Raw genomic sequence first — 17,675 nt, forward strand, 5'->3', positions numbered from 1 at the left:
TGACAGCGCTTGGGTGAAGCCGCAGCCTATCAGCCTGGCTCACCCACCTTTGTCTCCAGGAAACCACAGAGGGTTCCAGGTTGCTGCCAGAGGACCTGCTCAGTGAACTCTGCACTTCTCCAAAGAGAAGGCCTTTGAATGGGTGTGGAAACCCAGGAGGACGGTCAAGGCAAGGCTGGGAACCCAGGGGGGGCCTTTCCTGGGCCAGGAGTAGAGGTAGGCGGGGAGGTGCCCAGAACTTTGCAGTCGGCATTAAGGGCTGTGTTGTGTTCGTTGCTCAGCCATGTCTGACTCTTCGCAATCCCATAGACTATAGTCCACGAGGCTCCTCTGTCCATGGAATTCCCCAGGCAAGAATACTCCAGGCGTGGGTAGCCATTCCCTTCTTCAGGGGCTCTTCCAGAGCCGGGGATCGAACCCAGCTCTCCTGCATTGCACAGATATTCGTTACTATCTGACCCACCATGGAAGCCAATGAGGATAAAGGAGGTGGCTAAAAAGCCAGGTGACAGGAGAGACCTGGGGGCCACATGGAAGCCTTGGAAAAGTGGGGCCCCAAAACCAACAAGACTGCCTAGACAGAAGTCAAAGAGCAGCACAGAGAAGACCTCCAGCTCCTGGGTGTCCCACTGCGGGAGGGGCCAAGCCCACCATCCACAAGCACAATGAGGAAAAAAGCCCTCAGGAGGCAGGGTGGTTACGGTGAAATGGATGAAAAGATCTTGATACAGAGACCTGTTTTCTGTCTAACCATGAAGTGGCTTCCAAATTTCAGGAAGTGGATTTGTAAGAGCTATTCTCTCCCCTTCATTTAGATCTGAAGACAAGGAAGAAAGTTCTGGAAGCCACATGGAACAGAGCTGGAAAAGCATGAAACCCCCACCTGCTTACCTGGTGCCCCAGACAGGTTCTGCTTCATCTCCACACTCTGCTCTGCCTTCCTACCTCTCCTCGGCCTGCACTCTCCTCCACTAGCCTGGCCCAGGAGCTGTGTGCTCTAGAATCTCAAAGGAACGGAAAGCAGGGGGGCCCTGAACAGGATGCGGCCCCAGCAACTGACTCACACTCACCTCTGTTCCTTCAGGTGCACTGAATCTTTTCGGGGAAAAGAGTTACGATTTACTGAGTGCTAAGTACAAGACACTGTCCTGGGTTAACTGTAAGAATTCATTCATTTAATTCACCTAAGATGGGACAGTAATAGCATGCCCACTTTATAGATATGGAAATTAAAAATCAGATGCTAACCATGGGCATGCTGCTGCTGCTGCTAAGTCACTTCAGTCGTGTCCAACTCTGTGCGACCCCATAGACGGCAGCCCGCCAGGCTCCCCCATCCCTGGGATTCTCCAAGCAAGAACACTGGAGTGGGTTGCCATTTCCTTCTCCAATGCATGAAAGTGAAAAGTGAAAGTGAAGTCGCTCAGTCGTGTCCGACTCTTAGCGACCCCATGGACTGCAGCCCACCAGGCTCCTCCATCCATGGGATTTTCCAGGCAAGAGTACTGGAGTGGGGTGCCACTGCCTTCTCCATGGGCAGAGCCAGAAGAAAAGCCCACATTTGGTCTCTTGTGAACCAAATGTGCTCCCATAATGGTCAACAGGCAGCCTCTGTAAAGAAATTATGTCTACTGGAGGCAAAAATGAGATGGAACCACACAGAAAGTTCTTGTGTATAGGCTGTTTTATTACTATTATTATAACTTTAAAGAAAAGTTCCTATTGACATTTCTCTCCTTCATTCAGTTAATTTTAATATCTGGTTCCTTGGAAAGCCCTTTAAGAAAGTTTAGCCTAAGTATAAAGGCTCTAATGTTTTCTTAACTTTGCTTTTTCATTATGAGTCTTTCTCATCAAAAATGGTTCAGGTCGTCCTAAAAGTAAACACAATGTCAGGAAAAATTAAGATGTGTTAAAATATGAAATGAATGAACAGACACACTTCAGAAGAGACAAGAGGGCAGCATCGTCCTAGATGCTAAAATTGTCTAATTCTAGCAGAACCGTGACGGACACTAACTAAAGCACAGTGACCAGGCCACCCCATGCTGCTTTCTGGATTCTACATATAGACCATGTCCAAATTCCCCAAGTCTAACCCCGGCTTCATCACACATACTTGGCAAAAGAATGTCGTCCTGATGAAGCCCTCCATGGCTAACTCCATGCCCCCAACATAAACTTGTCTTCCCCAACTGCCAGGGGAGAAATGGATCGCTTCTGTACTCTTGGTGTCCAGCCAGACTATATTAAAAAGTCCTTGATCTTGCCGCAGCCAATAAAAAGGGCCTCACCATCAGTTATGAGAAAGCTGTCGTGTGACAAATTTGAATACTACATCGTGGAGGGAAAAACATCTAGGGCTGCATGACCACTCTCAAAGTGACACAGGAAGCTATTTGGTCATGACTTTACCATTGAGTGAGTGACCTTCAGGATTAACTCAGGCTCCAGTTAACACTTGAAAAGCCCTTAGGAAACAGGGTGATATGCAGTCTTATAAAATGGCTCTATACCAATGCATTTGAATCCCTGAGTCCTTATACACAATACTGGTCTCCTTAATTTCCTTTTAGTCACAGAACACCTGCGTTTTTCTTTTACGCGTTAGGCCTACACTATGAAAATGTCTACATAATCAACTTTTGCAATTAAGGCAAATCAAAGGCAGCAGACTCCTGTTGTATCCTTAGGAAATGACAGGTGAAGAGAGCCCTGCGTAGGCTCTGAGTCCTTACTGGCTGACTCTCCATGGCCCACGCTGTCCCTCTGCCCCAGCTGTGTAACTCCAAGCCTCCTGCTTGTTCAGACAGTTCAGAAGAGCCTCAGCCATGCCTTCAGGATGCAATCATTTTCATCCAGCAAGACAGCTTGGCCAAGCCTCCCTCTGAGCTCGCCCTCTTTCCTCTGCATCTGGAAACTAACAGAGGAATACAACTACTTCTCTGAGTGCCAGCTCGGCTTCTGCTCAGGGTGGAAAACGGCTACTGCCAGGGCCATGTCCACCCTCGTGGAAAGTGCGGTCACAGATGCCTCTGGGAGTCTGCTGAAAGCTGGAGGCTCTCTTCTCAAAAGGAAAAAAAAAAAAGCACATGTTGGTGGGGGGTGGGGGTGGGGGGTTCCCTAACCTCCACGTTTCAAGGCTAAGAGAGGAAGACTGGGGTGAGGACAAGCAGAGAGAAAGAGATGACGGTAGGAGAGACAGAGAAAGAGAGCGAAATGGGGTGGGGTAGTCAGAACAAGTGACAGACACTGAAGAACGTGCTGCAGAGAGAACGGACTGTCTCCTCTCTTTGCCTGGGTTCTGGCTGAGGTTCTAGCTTCCCAGTGACCTTGAGTGAGCTCTTGGAATAAGCCCCAGACTCTTCTGGTGTACAAGGAGGGGCATTAACTAGATAACCTCACAACAGTTTATACCTATGAACTCATTTAACCCAGACAGCAATCCTTTGTGGCGGGTATATATTTTTTTAAGGGTTCACAATTGACAAAATAGTCATCCATGGCCAGTGAGTAGCAGTGGCCCCGGGGGGTGGGAGTGGGGCGGACTCAGACCACCTGATTCAGAGCCATGCTCTCCAACATTAGTAGGTGGTTCCTGCCTTCCACCAACTCACACGCCAGGGGAATAGTTTCAATACAAAATATATATATATATATATATATATATATATGTTCAATATTTTGACAGTGAAATGAACATAGCTATAAACAATATGTAAATATACAGTGGACAGATTTTTTTTTTAACAAAAAAGGGAATCGGTGTCTCACTACGCACACTGGTTAGACACATTAATTTATTATGAAAGACTTGTATCGATAAAATATCATATATCTTTAGTAACATTTAAAATGTCAAGATAACTCACTTTCTTGAGGACATAAAATTATTTTCAACAAAGGATAGTTTTTTATAAATGCTCATGTTTTCACTGCTTGTCCATAGCACACTTCTTTATGCACATTTATTAGCATAGTGCATATCAATTACTTTATGACCAACAGATACAGCAAGCAACACACAAAATTATCAGTGTTACTCTAAAACCAATTTGGGGAAGGCACAGAAGACACAAGTGGCCCTCAGTATCCACAGGTTCCGCAGAAGCAGCATTCAACCAACCGGGGATCCTTGGATATGGAACTTGCGGATGTGGAGGCCGACCTGCTATGCCATTTTGTAGAAGGGATTTGAGCATCAGTGGATTTTGGCATCCTCAGGGGTCCTGGAATCAATCTCCCATAGATACCAAATGAAACCTGTGTTAACCATGACACTAATGATAAACTTGAAAAAAATTATGCTTAGTCAAATACAATGAATTCAGGTTCGCAGAATTACTTGTAATGCAATCAAATACTTTCTTAAAACCTTACACACGCACACAAGTTAAAGTGACATCAGAATGTTTTGAGCCTGTCATAGCTCTTTGTCAGAGCAAAGGTATGAACTCCCCTTCAGCCCCTTTCTATACAAGAGGCTGGTCTGATGCAAACATCTTTCTCATCACCTTAGCCACGCCAGTTCCCAACTCTTCCCTAACAGCTCGCCTATCCCTTGACCATAAACATGCAAGTTCTCCATCAGGGCCTTTGGCCTTTCACTGAGATTTCTATACCTTAAACTCCAAAACCACTCCCAGCTGCACCATTTCCATTCCCAAATCCAAGCAAACTGGCTATGCCAGAATCGCCTGAGACTGCGGGTTTTTCGTAAGCCAGCACAAATCCCTGGTCCCCCACCCTAGAGACTTTGAATGTCTAGGTGATTCTGGGAAGCAGCTAGATTTAAGAACTCCTGGACTGCACCGTGGATATTAACACTGTGTTATGGGCACGGTGTTCTTCACTGTACAGTGAGGAAACCGGGCTGCAGAGATGACCCCAAGTCTCCGTCCACACGGACCTAACAGTCTAGGAGTCTAGCTTCTAGAGCTACTTCATGGACACTGGTTTCGCTCCAACCAGACTTCATGGTTTTCAGAGTAGAGACCACATGACCTCTTCTGAGTGTTTTGTGCACAGTTCAATAAACGTAATCATGAGCTCCTATGACAATGCCCTGCCGATTGAGGAGACAGACGCTGCTCTGGCCAGGTAAACCCTGTGCAGAGTCTGATCCACAAGTTACATCAGGCATCAGAAGAACCTCCCACAGACAATTCAAGATATTGGCACTGGATTTACTGCCGTCCGCAAACTACAGATATCACTCTTTCAAATACCAGAAAACCAAGAAAGCTTAAGTTTTGACTTTCTGTCTATTTGTTAAGGAAACCACAGAAGACTCTTACAGATTCCATCTCTGGTTTGTGAGAATTATGAGCCATATTGCTGGTACTGTCGAAAGTGTTCACATATCTAAGAGAAAGTAATGGTGAGAAAAACAAGATCATAGTTCTTTTTACTGCAATGTCAGGAGGAAAATGCAGGTAACAATTCAAGTCCAGCAAATATATCAAACGGGCTTTGCATCTATTACCAAGCTTATACTATTGAAAGGGGACTTTACTAGCTGGCCTTTTGGAGTTTTCCATGTGTAGCTATGGAATCTTCTTAAGAAGAAAAGTATCTTTGTTGGAAAGCAAAGATTTACAGAAGCAGAAAAAAACAAATGTCCTCACATTTATATAGCTTTAATCCCAGGTGGCTCAGTGGTAAAGAATCTATCTGCCAATGAAGGGAACACAGGTTCAACCACTGGATCAGGAAGACCACTTGGCACCCCACTCTGGAATTATTGCATGGAGAATCCCACAGACAGAGGAGACTGGCAGACGACATACAGTCCATCGTGTCCTAGAGAGACGGCCACAACTCAGCAACTAAACAACAATAACATGCAAACGACAATAGTTCTCAGGTCGTTTTCACATGTTATTTCATTTCAGCCTCTCACAACAGCCCTTGGAGCAGGCAAGGTGTACATTATCTGCATTTTTACAAATGAAAAAACAAAACAGAAAGGTTATGAAACTTCTCCATGGTGGAGCTGGAACCAGACACCCAGGGTTCACACTCTCTTACTGACTCGCTATACCAGGAATCCCGCAGAGGAAGATGTGTGATGTCTGGCCAGGTCAGTGGGGGGTTGGCTTGTTTCCTTCATTTTATTTTAAATTTGAAGGTACTGAAACAAGGTGTCCAAGCATTCAACTGGCCGCAGGCCCCATTGCATCTAATTATGTAACTGTTTCAGACAATTCTCCTTGGGGCTTCCCAGGTGGTGCTAGTGGTAAAGAACCCACCTGCCAACGCAGGATGCATAAGAGATGCGGGCTTGATCCCTGGATCAGGAAGGTCCCCTGGAGGAGGGCATGGCAACCCACTCCAGTATATTCTTGCCTGGAGAATACTGTGGACAAAGGAGGCTGGCTGGCTATAGTCCACAGGGTCACAAAAAGTCTGACATAACTAAAGCAATTTAGCACGTGCAGACAATTACGGCATCTTCTTGGTCCCTGAAGGTATCTGAGTTTGTGAGCCCACTGCTAAGTAATTACACTTACATACCTAAGTAAATATAAACAATTCTATCTTAACATCACATAATATCTTAAGAGCACATTCACATCATATGTTTCACTTGCTTCTCATATTCCTATTTCCTGATTAGAAAACTAAGCTCAGTGGGGGAGGGAGAGAGTGGAGAAAGAAGTATCAACATATACACACTATCAGGTATGAGATGGATAGCTGGTGAGAAGCTGCTGTGTAGCACAGCGAGCCCAGTCTTGTGTTCTGATGACCTGGAAGGATGGGATGGGAGAAAGCGAGGGAGGCTGGGGAGGGTGGGGATGGCTGACTTGCATCGTTGTATGGCAGAAATCACCTAGGTAGAATGTTGAAAAGCAGAGACATTACTTTGCCGACTAAGGTCCTTCTAGTCAAGGCTATGGTTTTTCCAGTGGTCATGTATGGATGTGAGAATTGGACTGTGAAGAAAGCTGAGCGCCAAAGAATTGATGCTTTTGAACTGTGGTGTTGGAGCAGACTCTTGAGAGTCCCTTGGACTGCAAGGAGATCCAACCAGTCCATTCTGAAGGAAATCAGCCCTGGGATTTCTTTGGAAGAAATGATGCTAAAGCTGAAGCTCCAATACTTTGGACACCTCATGCGAAGAGGTGACTCATTGGAAAAGACTCTGATGCTGGGAGGAATTGGGGGCAGGAGGAGAAGGGGATGACCAAGGATGAGATGGCTGGATGGCATCACGGACTCGATGAACGTGAGTCTGAGTGAACTCCGGGAGTTGGTGATGGACAGGGAGGCCTGGCGTGCTGCGATTCATGGGGTCTCAAAGAGTCGGACCTGACTGAGCGACTGAACTGAACTGAACTGATGGCAGAAATCAACACAACATTGTAAAAAATATTTTAACTCAAAAAAACAAATAAAAACAAAAGAATTCAGACCAAAAACAAACAAACAAACAAACAAAAATCTGAGTGACTTTCACAAGATCAGGACCTAAACTCTGAATGTGTCAGGCAAGAAATAATATGGTGTGGGAATTTCTTAAGCAAGTTTCAAGGTAAAGCTCTTTGGCTAACCATTATATAAAAGTTTCTGAATGTGAGTACTCAGGTAGGCATATATTGAAATTTGATTATCACTCAAAGGACAGTCATTAAGAGTATGAGCAGAAATGAAACTTCCATATTTCCATTAAGGAGTCATGTACCAACATTTTTCTCCCCAAGTGTTCATGAGCTTGTAATAATAAAAAAGAAGCTGACAAATGTCTGTATTTTTAAATAATTCAACAAAATTACTAGCAAAAGGAGTCCAGCAACGTACAAAAGAATTATACATCATGACAGTGTGAGATATTCTGGGAATGCGAGGTTGGTTCAACATACAAAAATTAGTCAATGTAATAAATCCCATTTACACAATAAAGGACAAAATTCACATGATCAGATCAATAGATGCAGAAGAAGCCTTTGACAAAATGAAACACTTTCATGATAATAACATTCAACAAACTAGGAGCAGAAAGAAACTTCCTCAACCTGATAAAAAGGACATCTATGAAAACCCACAGACAACATCGTACTGAAAGTTTTCCCCCTAAGATCAGGAACAAGCCTAGAATATCCATTCTCACCCCTGATATTCAGCTTTGTACTGGGGGTTCCAACAGATCAATCAAACAAGAAACAAAAGACATCCAGATTGAAAAGGAAAAAGCAAAACTATCTCTATTTGCAAATGAGCTGATCTTGCATATTTAAAATTCAAAGGAATACATAGATACATGCACACATACACACCACTCCCCGACTCTCAAGACTAATGAACACATTCAGCAAAGTTGCAGGGTAAAGATCAATATACAAAAAATACAGTACAAATTATTAGTCATCCATATTTTCATCAATACATAATTACTGGCAACTAAAAAGGTTGCTCTTTTATTTTCATTCATCTCCATCGGAGATGTAGACATATAAAATTCAGAATTTATATTAGATGTTTCAACTATCTGCTATTTAAGAGATATGCTTCTTGGAATACACACAGTTCTAGAAAATGTGAAAGGAAAAATCTTTTGCTTATATAGCCAAGAAGGTTAAGTGATGAGAATCAGAAAAGATTTTGAAGCAACAAAGATCTTCTGCTAGGCCCATTAAAGAACACTAATTTGCTCATGTTTTAATTCTCTAATGGGTCTTTTTCAAAGTACTATATACCAGTTGTAATTGGTTCAAAATATTGCATCTTGATGCTCACACAAACTGAAAGTAATGACTACATTTTCACTTATAAAGTTTATATTTTTACTTTGGCCCAGTCTCCTGGAGATTTTAAACACTATTAAGCACGTCACAATATTGGTGTGGACTCTCTTTCTGCAATTTCATTAGAATTAACGTAGAAGAGCATCTTATTCCAATAATAGTGAACATGTTTCTTAAGTAACATAACCCCAAAATACATAGCAAGTTGTCCTATGTTTCAGAAAAGCATTATATTAGCTCTTTTCTAAAGATCTGAATATGGACCCTGCCTATTCTAAAACCTGTAAGGAATAAAGTGGGCTGGGGTATGACTACGCTCTGAGAAATCCTACGAAGATCCAGGAAATTCCCTTCATATCCTCTACTCTAGGACCCCGATAAACACACACTCATTAATTCACATCAGTGGTAATTTATCATTCCCCATGTACTTGTAGGTTCACACATCTTCTTTTGTTACTTAAATTTTTTTCAAACATCAAAACTAGGTTCAAGCTATATGTAAAGCTTCAGTTAAAGAAGGCATTAATGAGACTTTTTCTGTAAAGCAGATAATTTATTGCCTGATTCCCTTCCAAGGTATACGGATTTTGCTCCTCATTCACAACTTGATTATAATTAGTGGCAAGCAATGGCAAGTTATTAATTTACAAATCAGGACATAATAATTGAATAACAGTATTCTTTTCTACATGGTGGAGGCAAATTATTTCGAGATGAAAGTTTAAATAAACACATATTTTTAAAAACAATTTCCCTAATATTATAAGTCTGTAACACAGAAGCTCTGGACCTTTGGATGAAAACGTCTCACTGGGGTTTATCATCCGTCCCTTTTTTCCAAAGTGAAAATTCAAAAGAGATGATAAATGCCAGTAAAAAGAAAACCACAGGCCAAAAGGCAGAAATCTTCCATAATATAAAAGAATATGTACCAGACAGTTCTATAAACTCTTCTCTGAATCTTGCTATTTTCTTTAATCTAAAAACACTGATTAACTATATACACATATATATGTGTGTGTGTGTATATATATACATATAAACATTTATACATACATACATGATGCTGCTGCTTAGTCGCTCAGTCATGTCTGACTCTGTGCAACCCTATGCACTGCAGCCCACCAGGCTCCTCTGTCCATGGGATTCTCCAGGCAAGAGTGCTGGAGTGGGGTGCCATACTCCCCTCCAGGGGATCTTCCCAACCCAGGGATCGAACCTGGGTCTCCTGCATTGCAGGCAGATTCTTTACCACTGAGCCACCAGGGAAGTCTACATACATATACATATGCATACATATATATATATATATATATATATATATATATATATATATATATATATGACTTCCTCAATGCAGTGGTAACGAACCTGCCTGCCAATGCAGGAAGTGTAAGAGATGCAGGCTCTATCTCTAGGTCTGGAAGATCCTCTGGAGAAGGCAATGGCAACCCACTCCAGTAGTCTTGCCTAGAAAATTCCATGGACAGAGGAGCCTGGCAGGCTACAGTCCATGGGGTTGCAAAGAGTCAGACATGACTGAGCATGCACGTATGCATATACATGCACACACACACACACACACACACAGATACACTGATTAGTTACATAGCAGACTATTCCACTTTCCACTTTTTCATCACCCTCCCTTTAAAAGAACATGGATCCCTGCTGACTGGCATGTGGCCTGCAGTACTGCTTTGGAAAAGAAGGATACTTTCCCTTCCAACTGAGGTCAGGCTTGACCTTTCCACTTACTAAGCCAATGGCATGGGAGCCACATGACAGACTCCACATCCAGCTAAGATCTCTGTCCCCTCTATCGAGAGGATGGCATATTTCAGAAGAGTGCACTCTGTCAGGCTGGGCCTGGGAATGAAAGAGACATTAGTGCACACCTGACCTTCACCTGGCATGTAGCATGGACAAGAACAACAATTTGCAACCAGAAGCCAGGGATCTGGGGGGTGTTTGTTACCAGAGCATCGCCTGACAAAAGCTGGCGGATACAAATTGCAGCCCTAACATTTAACCTGCTTCACCAATGCAACTCACCTGTAGGGAGACAAACCTAAGAGATGTCATGAACAGCTCCTAGGGGAGGTTGATTTCACATTTCAGTATGAAAGAAATGCTTCATGACTCATCTCCAGGTTTGCCAGGACCCAGCAATATGATGTAAAGCTCTCCCATGTTCTACATCAGTGATTAACGCACAGATGAAAGAAGTAAATCCAGAGAATAGAAAGCAGGGAAATCTGGAGTCACAGAAATGAGGACTACATGACTTGGGTCACTGTACCAAGACTACAAGGAACAGTCATCCCATTGGAGAATCGGGGGTCATTCTATGACCGAAGACTGGGGAGCAAGCATATGGGTATGCCCGAAGTAGAGATATGAGGTCATGGTATAGTTATCCATCTGAAATAATGATCACAGTCTGTACTGACAGGAAAGAATATAAATATTGCCATTTGGGCTATCCATAGTCATTGCTCCTAAGTCCACCTCAACTGAACAATAATATAATTGCTTCACCAATTCTGAAGTTCCAGTTTTAACTGTTCTCTATCTTAACTAAAACACAAATAATAAATTTTTAAAACAGGTAGTTCTTAGCACTCACAATGCACAGGGCTCATCATGTTTAATATTAGCACTGAGGAGCCAGAAGGACTCCTTGCCCTCAAGAGAAGAAAGTATTAGACCATCTTCTAAGACTGTGTTCTGCAGTCATCAGATAAACTCAAGCACAGACCTTTGGGGCGGTGAAGTTATCACCTCAAAATTAAGATACAAACTGACTCACATAAATGCTTCTGAGTATCTTTTCAGCCACAGAATGGATACAATCATTGAAAACAACTGCTAATCAACACATTCAGTAAAAAGAAAAAAAATTAAGCAAAAATTAAGACAGCAGAAAAAAGAATGAATAATAAAGTTACCACTTCTTGAGGACCTACTGTGTGCTGGGCTATATTATCTTATTTAATCTGCATAGCAAATCAGTTGCATAGGCATTATTGCCTATTTTATACATGAGGAAACTGAGGTGAGGAAACAGGGAATTTAGGTTACTAGCCCAAGGTAGTACACCTTGTAAATGGCATAGTCAGAACCCACCACATGCTGGCTCCAAACCTCTGCCCATCCCGTTATCAAACGGCAGTGTTCTGGAATTTTATCAGCCAAGCAGATTTTTTTCCTTAAAATGTAAACTGTCTTGTTCAAGGATTTTTAAAGAAGGCATTCTTTTTGTCACCTGTTTCAACATGTCACAATTCCTTATGCCAAGAATCTATTAACTTTACTTCACCCAAATATCTTGTGACACAAATTAAGCCTATTTACTCTTTCCATGTCATCAAGGTAACACTTTTCATAGAAGCAGTAACACAGCTTGAGGAGACTGTCTGTCTTTATGCAGAAACTAAGAAGAAACTCCGCATGAAAATGAATCACTTACACAGTTTCAAATTACTTTCATAAGGTAGCTTTACTAACCTGTCTACCGTATCATTATTTTTATTAATAAAATTACATTTAGGTGTTGGGGTAGACTGGACCAGCTGGGGTGAACAGTTGTGACCGTTTTCTTCATCCATAAAACTTGTCAAATTAGTAGTTTTATGAGGATACAAAGTTTTTATATGTTCGAAATGCTGACAAAAAGAGCAGTACCTAAAATGACAATGAATTCCAGACACTCCTAGCATAGGAAAGCCTGCTTGATTAGAATTACGTTTATCTGAAATATACAATAATTGGGCACAGTATATTATTCATCCTGAATTAAAAAGCTGAAAGTAAATCTCAAGAGGTTTCTCCATGTATACCTTATTGTACCTGTTGGAGACCACATGTATATGCATACACATATAAATTACAAATAATGTCAGAAGGGACCTCAGAACCCATATCCTCTAAGCCTGTCATTCAGAGATACTGAGATAACTTCTGATAGGACGATGGCCACAAGGAAGGACCTTGGAGCCAGACCACCTGGGCTAAACCCCCAGCTCTGCCTGCACTATCTGTGGCGCTTTGGACAAGGTACTGTTTCCTTCTCTATAAAATTGGGAATAACAGAACTGGCCTCACAGGTTAGGAAGATTAATTGAGCTACCGAACATGTGAAGGGCTCACTGCACTTCCTTATGAAGAAAAACTAAGAAACCCCAAGGCCAAATGGGCTGATGAGCGCCTTTCTAAGGACAGCAATGTTAAATGTCAGAGCAATGTTCCAGGGCACCTGACTTTGTCAGTCTTGTCTGGTTGAAAACATTTTTAATAATCTGTGTTCAACAGTTCACCATGAGAAAAGTCCACTAATTTTTCCTGGCAATGTAGCCTCATCCAATTCCTTCTGAATCAAAAAACCACCCCAGCCTCCTCACATTAGGTGACTCCTCTAAAGCAGCTGCCCACTGGGGCAAGCAAGGAGAGGGAGGGATGGATTGTGGGAATAGATGCAAACTAGTATATATACGATGGATAAACCACAAGGTGTCTCAGATGGTAAAGAATCTATCTGCCTGCAATGCAGGAGACCCGGGTTCAATCCCTAGGTCAGGAAGATCCCCTGGAGAAGGAAATAGCAACCCACTCCAGTATTCCTGCCTGGAGAATCCCATGGACAGGGGAGCCTGGCGGGCTACTGCCCATGGGGTTGCAAAGAGTCAGACACAACTGAGCGACTAACAGTTTCAGTTTCAAACCACAAGGTCCTGTTGTACAGCACTGGGAACTATATTCAACATTGTATGCCAAACCATAATGGAAAAGAATAAGAACACAAATATATACACATGTATAACTGAATCACGTCCAAGGAGCGGTGGCTGCGCGGGCGCAGGAGGGCTGAGAGGAGCTATTCCATGTTTAAGGTCAGGAGGGGTGGCAGTGAGGAGATAACCCTTGTCCAAGGTAAGAAGCAGCAGCTGCGCTTTGCTGGAGCAGCAGTGAAGAGATACCCCACATCCAAGGTAAGAGAAACCCAAGTAAGATGGTAGGTGTTGCGAGAGGGCATCAAAGGGCAGACACACTGAAACCATAATCACAGAAAACTAGTCATTCTGATCACACGGACCACAGCCTTGTCTAACTCAGTGAAACTAAGCCATGCCCTGTGGGGCCACCCAAGATGGGCGGGTCATGGTGGAGAGGTCTGACAGAATGTGGTCCACTGGAGAAGGGAATGGCAAACCACTTCAGTATTCTTGCCTTGAGAACCCCATGAACAGTATGAAAAGGCAGAATGATAGGACACTGAAAGAGGAACTCCCCAGGTCGATAGGTGCCCAATATGCTACTAGAGATCAATGGAGAAATAACTCCAGAAAGAATGAAGGGATGGAGCCAAAGCAAAAACCCAGCTGTGGATGTGACTGGTGATAGAAGCAAGGTCCAGTGCTGTAAAGAGCAATATTGCATAGGAACCTGGAATGTCAGGTCCATGAATCAAGGCAAATTGGAAGTGGTCAAACAGGAGATGGCAAGAGTGAACGTCGACATTCTAGGAATCAGCGAACTAAAATGGACTGGAATGGGTGAATTTAACTCATATGACCATTATATTACTACTACGGGCAGGAATCCCTTAGAAGAAATGGAGTAGCCATCACGGTCAACAAGAGTCCAAAATGCAGTACTTGGATGCAATCTCAAAAAAAACGACAGAATGATCTCTGTTCGTTTCCAAGGCAAACCATTCAATATCACAGTAATCCAAGTCTATGTCCCAACCAGTAACACTGAAGAAGCTGACATTGAACGGTTCTATGCAGACCTATAAGACCTTTTAGAACTAACACCCAAAAAAGATGTCCTTTTCTTTATAGGGGACTGGAAGGCAAAAGTAGGAAGTCAAGAAACACCTGGAGTAACAGGCAAATTTGGCCTTGGAATGGGGAATGAAGCAGGGCAAAGGCTAATAGAGTTCTGCCAAGAGAACGCACTAGTCATAGTAAACACCCTCTTCCAGCAACACAAGAGAAGACTCTACACATGGACATCACCAGATGGTCAACACTGAAATCAGATTGATTATATTCTTTGCAGTCAAAGATGGAGAAGCTCTATACAGTCAGCAAAAACAAGACCGGGAGCTGACTGCGGCTCGGACCATGAACTCCTTATTGCCAAATTCAGACTTAAATTGAAGAAAATAGGGAAAATCACTAGACCATTCAGGTATGACCTAAATCAAATCCCTTATGATCATAGAGTGGAAGTGAGAAATAGATTTAAGGGACTAGATCTGATAGATAGTGCCTGATGAACTATGGATGGAGGTTCATGACATTGTACAGGAGACAGGGATCAAGACTATCCCTATGGAAAAGAAATGCAAGAAAGCAAAATGGCTGTCTGGGGAGGCCTTACAAAGAGCTGTGAAAAAAAGAGAAGTGAAAAGCAATGGAGAAAAGGAAAGATATAAGCATCTGAATGCAGAGTTCCAAAGAATAGCAAGAAGAGATGCGAAAGCCTTCTTCAGCAATCAATGCAAAGAAATAGAGGAAAAGAACAGAATGGGAAAAACTAGAGATCTCTTCAAGACAATTAGAGATACCAAGGGAACTTTTCTTGCAAAGATGGGCTCGATAAAGGACAGACATGGTATGGACCTAACAGAAGCAGAAGACATTAAGAAGAGGTGGCAAGAATACACAAAAGAACTGTACAAAAAAGATCTTCATGACCCGGATAATCATGATGGTGTGAAAACTCACCTGGAGCCAGACATCCTCGAGTGCAAAGTCAAGTGGGCCTTAGGAAGCATCACTACGAACAAAGCTAGTGGAGGTGATGGAATTCCAGTGGAGCTATTTCAAATCCTAAAAGATGATACTGTGAAAGTGCTGCACTCAATATGCCAGCAAATTTGGAAAACTCAGCAGTGGCCACAGGACTGGAAAAGGTCAGTTTTTATTCCAATCCCAAAGAAAGGCAATGCCAAAGAATGCTCAAACTATCGCACAATTGCACTCATCTCACACGCTAGTAAAGTAATGCTCAAAATTCTCCAAGCCAGGCTTCAGCAATACGTGAACCATGAACTTCCAGATGCTCAAGCTGGTTTTAGAAAAGGCAGAGGAACCAGAGATCAAATTGCCAACATCCACTGGATCATCGAAAAAACAAGAGTTCCAGAAAAACATTTACTTCTGCATTATTGACTATGCCAAAGCCTTTGACTGTGTGGATCACAATAAACTGGAAAATTCTTCAAGAGATGGCAGTACCAGACCACCTGACTTGCCTCTTGAGAAACCTGTATGCAGGTCAGGAAGCAACAGTTAGAACTGGACATGCAACAACAGACTGGTTCCAAATAGGAAAAGGAGTGCGTCAAGGCTGTATATTGTCACCCTGTTTATTTGACTTATATGCAGAGTACATCATGAGAAACGCTGGACTGGAAGACGCAAAAGCTGGAATCAAGATTGCCAGGAAAAATATCAATAACCTCAGATATGCAGATGATACCACCCTTATGGCAGAAAGTGAAGAGGAACTAAAAAGCCTCTTGGTGAAAGTGAAAGAGGAGAGTGAAAAAGTTGGCTTAAAGCTCAACATTCAGAAAACTAAGATCATGGCATCTGGTCCCATCACTTCATGGCAAATAGATGGGGAAACAGTGGAAACAGTGTCAGACTTTATTTTGGGGGCTCCAAAATCACTGCAGATGGTGATTACAGCCATGAAATTAAAAGACGCTTACTCCTTGGAAGAAAAGTTATGACCAACCTAGATAGTATATTGAAAAGCAGAGACATTACTTTGCCAACAAAGGTCCATCTAGTCAAGGCTATGGTTTTTCCAGTGGTCATGAATGGATGTGAGAGTTGGACTGTGAAGAAAGCTGAGTGCCGAAGAATCGATGCTTTTGAACTGTGGTGTTGGAGAAGACTCTTGAGAGTCTCTTGGACTGCAAGGAGATCCAATCAGTCCATTCTTAAGGAGATCAGTCCTGGGTGTTCTTTGGAAAGAATGATGCTAAAGCTGATTGGCCACCTCATGTGAAGGGTTGACTCACTGGAAAAGACTCTGATGCTGGGACGCATTGGGGGCAGGAGGAGAAGGGGACGACAGAGGATGAGATGCCTGGATGACATCACCGACTCGATGGACGTGAGTTTGAGTGAACTGCAGGAGTTGGTGTTGGACAGAGAGGCCTGGCATGCTGCAATTCATGGTGTTGCAAAGGGTCGGACATGACTGAGCTGCACTGAACTGATAACTGAATCACTCTGCTGCACAGCAGAAATAACACAGCATTGTAAATCAACTATAGTTCCGTAAAATAAAGCATGAATCCCACTCTCTCCTGGCTTCCATCTCTCTGATGGTTTCTTCAACCTCCTGCCCAGACTGCCTTCCAACCCACTGCTCCTCTGGGTCCTCAGCCGACGTATTCTCGCCTCCCTCTTCCTAGGTAATCGTGTCCAATTACATGACTGTCACTAGCACCTATATAATGATAACTCCCAAATATTTATTTTGTCCTTGTCTTCTTTCAAAAGGTCACTACCACATAGCAAACTTACTCCAGGCAACTCTACCTGGATGGTCCACAGGGATTTCAAATGGAACATTTTAAGATCCAAACACTCCATCCACCCCACTCAGCTTGCTCCTCCCTATACTCCTACCTCATCACACAAGCCAAACATCCTAAAAGCATCTTTGCCGCCCTCCCTGACCCAGTCTCCCTTATTCCCCCAACAAGTCAATCAGCAAAATTTCCAGTGTAATTCCCTACAGATTCTCTCGTCCTCCTCTTCCCTCTATCCTTCCTGCCTGACCTGATCCTCCAGACATGGCCCATCACGGCCCCCAGACTCACCCATGCCAAATGCCTTCTAGAAATAGTAATAAAATATAAGTGGGACCATTTTGCTCCCCTGGTCACACAGC

General features: G+C 43.0%; 1 protein-coding gene and 1 non-coding gene across 3 annotated transcripts in view; both read right to left on the minus strand.

The window, feature by feature from the left end:
• Positions 1–17,675, minus strand: part of AFF3 (AF4/FMR2 family member 3) — a 576,000-nt gene that overhangs the window by 546,126 nt on the left and 12,199 nt on the right. The gene's annotated exons all lie outside the window — the stretch shown is intronic.
• On the minus strand, positions 9,949–10,019 carry TRNAC-GCA. Its single transcript has one exon. It is a non-coding gene; the product is annotated as a tRNA-Cys (tRNA).

This window comes from Capra hircus, chromosome 11 (assembly GCF_001704415.2).
Source record: "Capra hircus breed San Clemente chromosome 11, ASM170441v1, whole genome shotgun sequence".
Lineage (NCBI taxonomy): Eukaryota > Metazoa > Chordata > Mammalia > Artiodactyla > Bovidae > Capra > Capra hircus.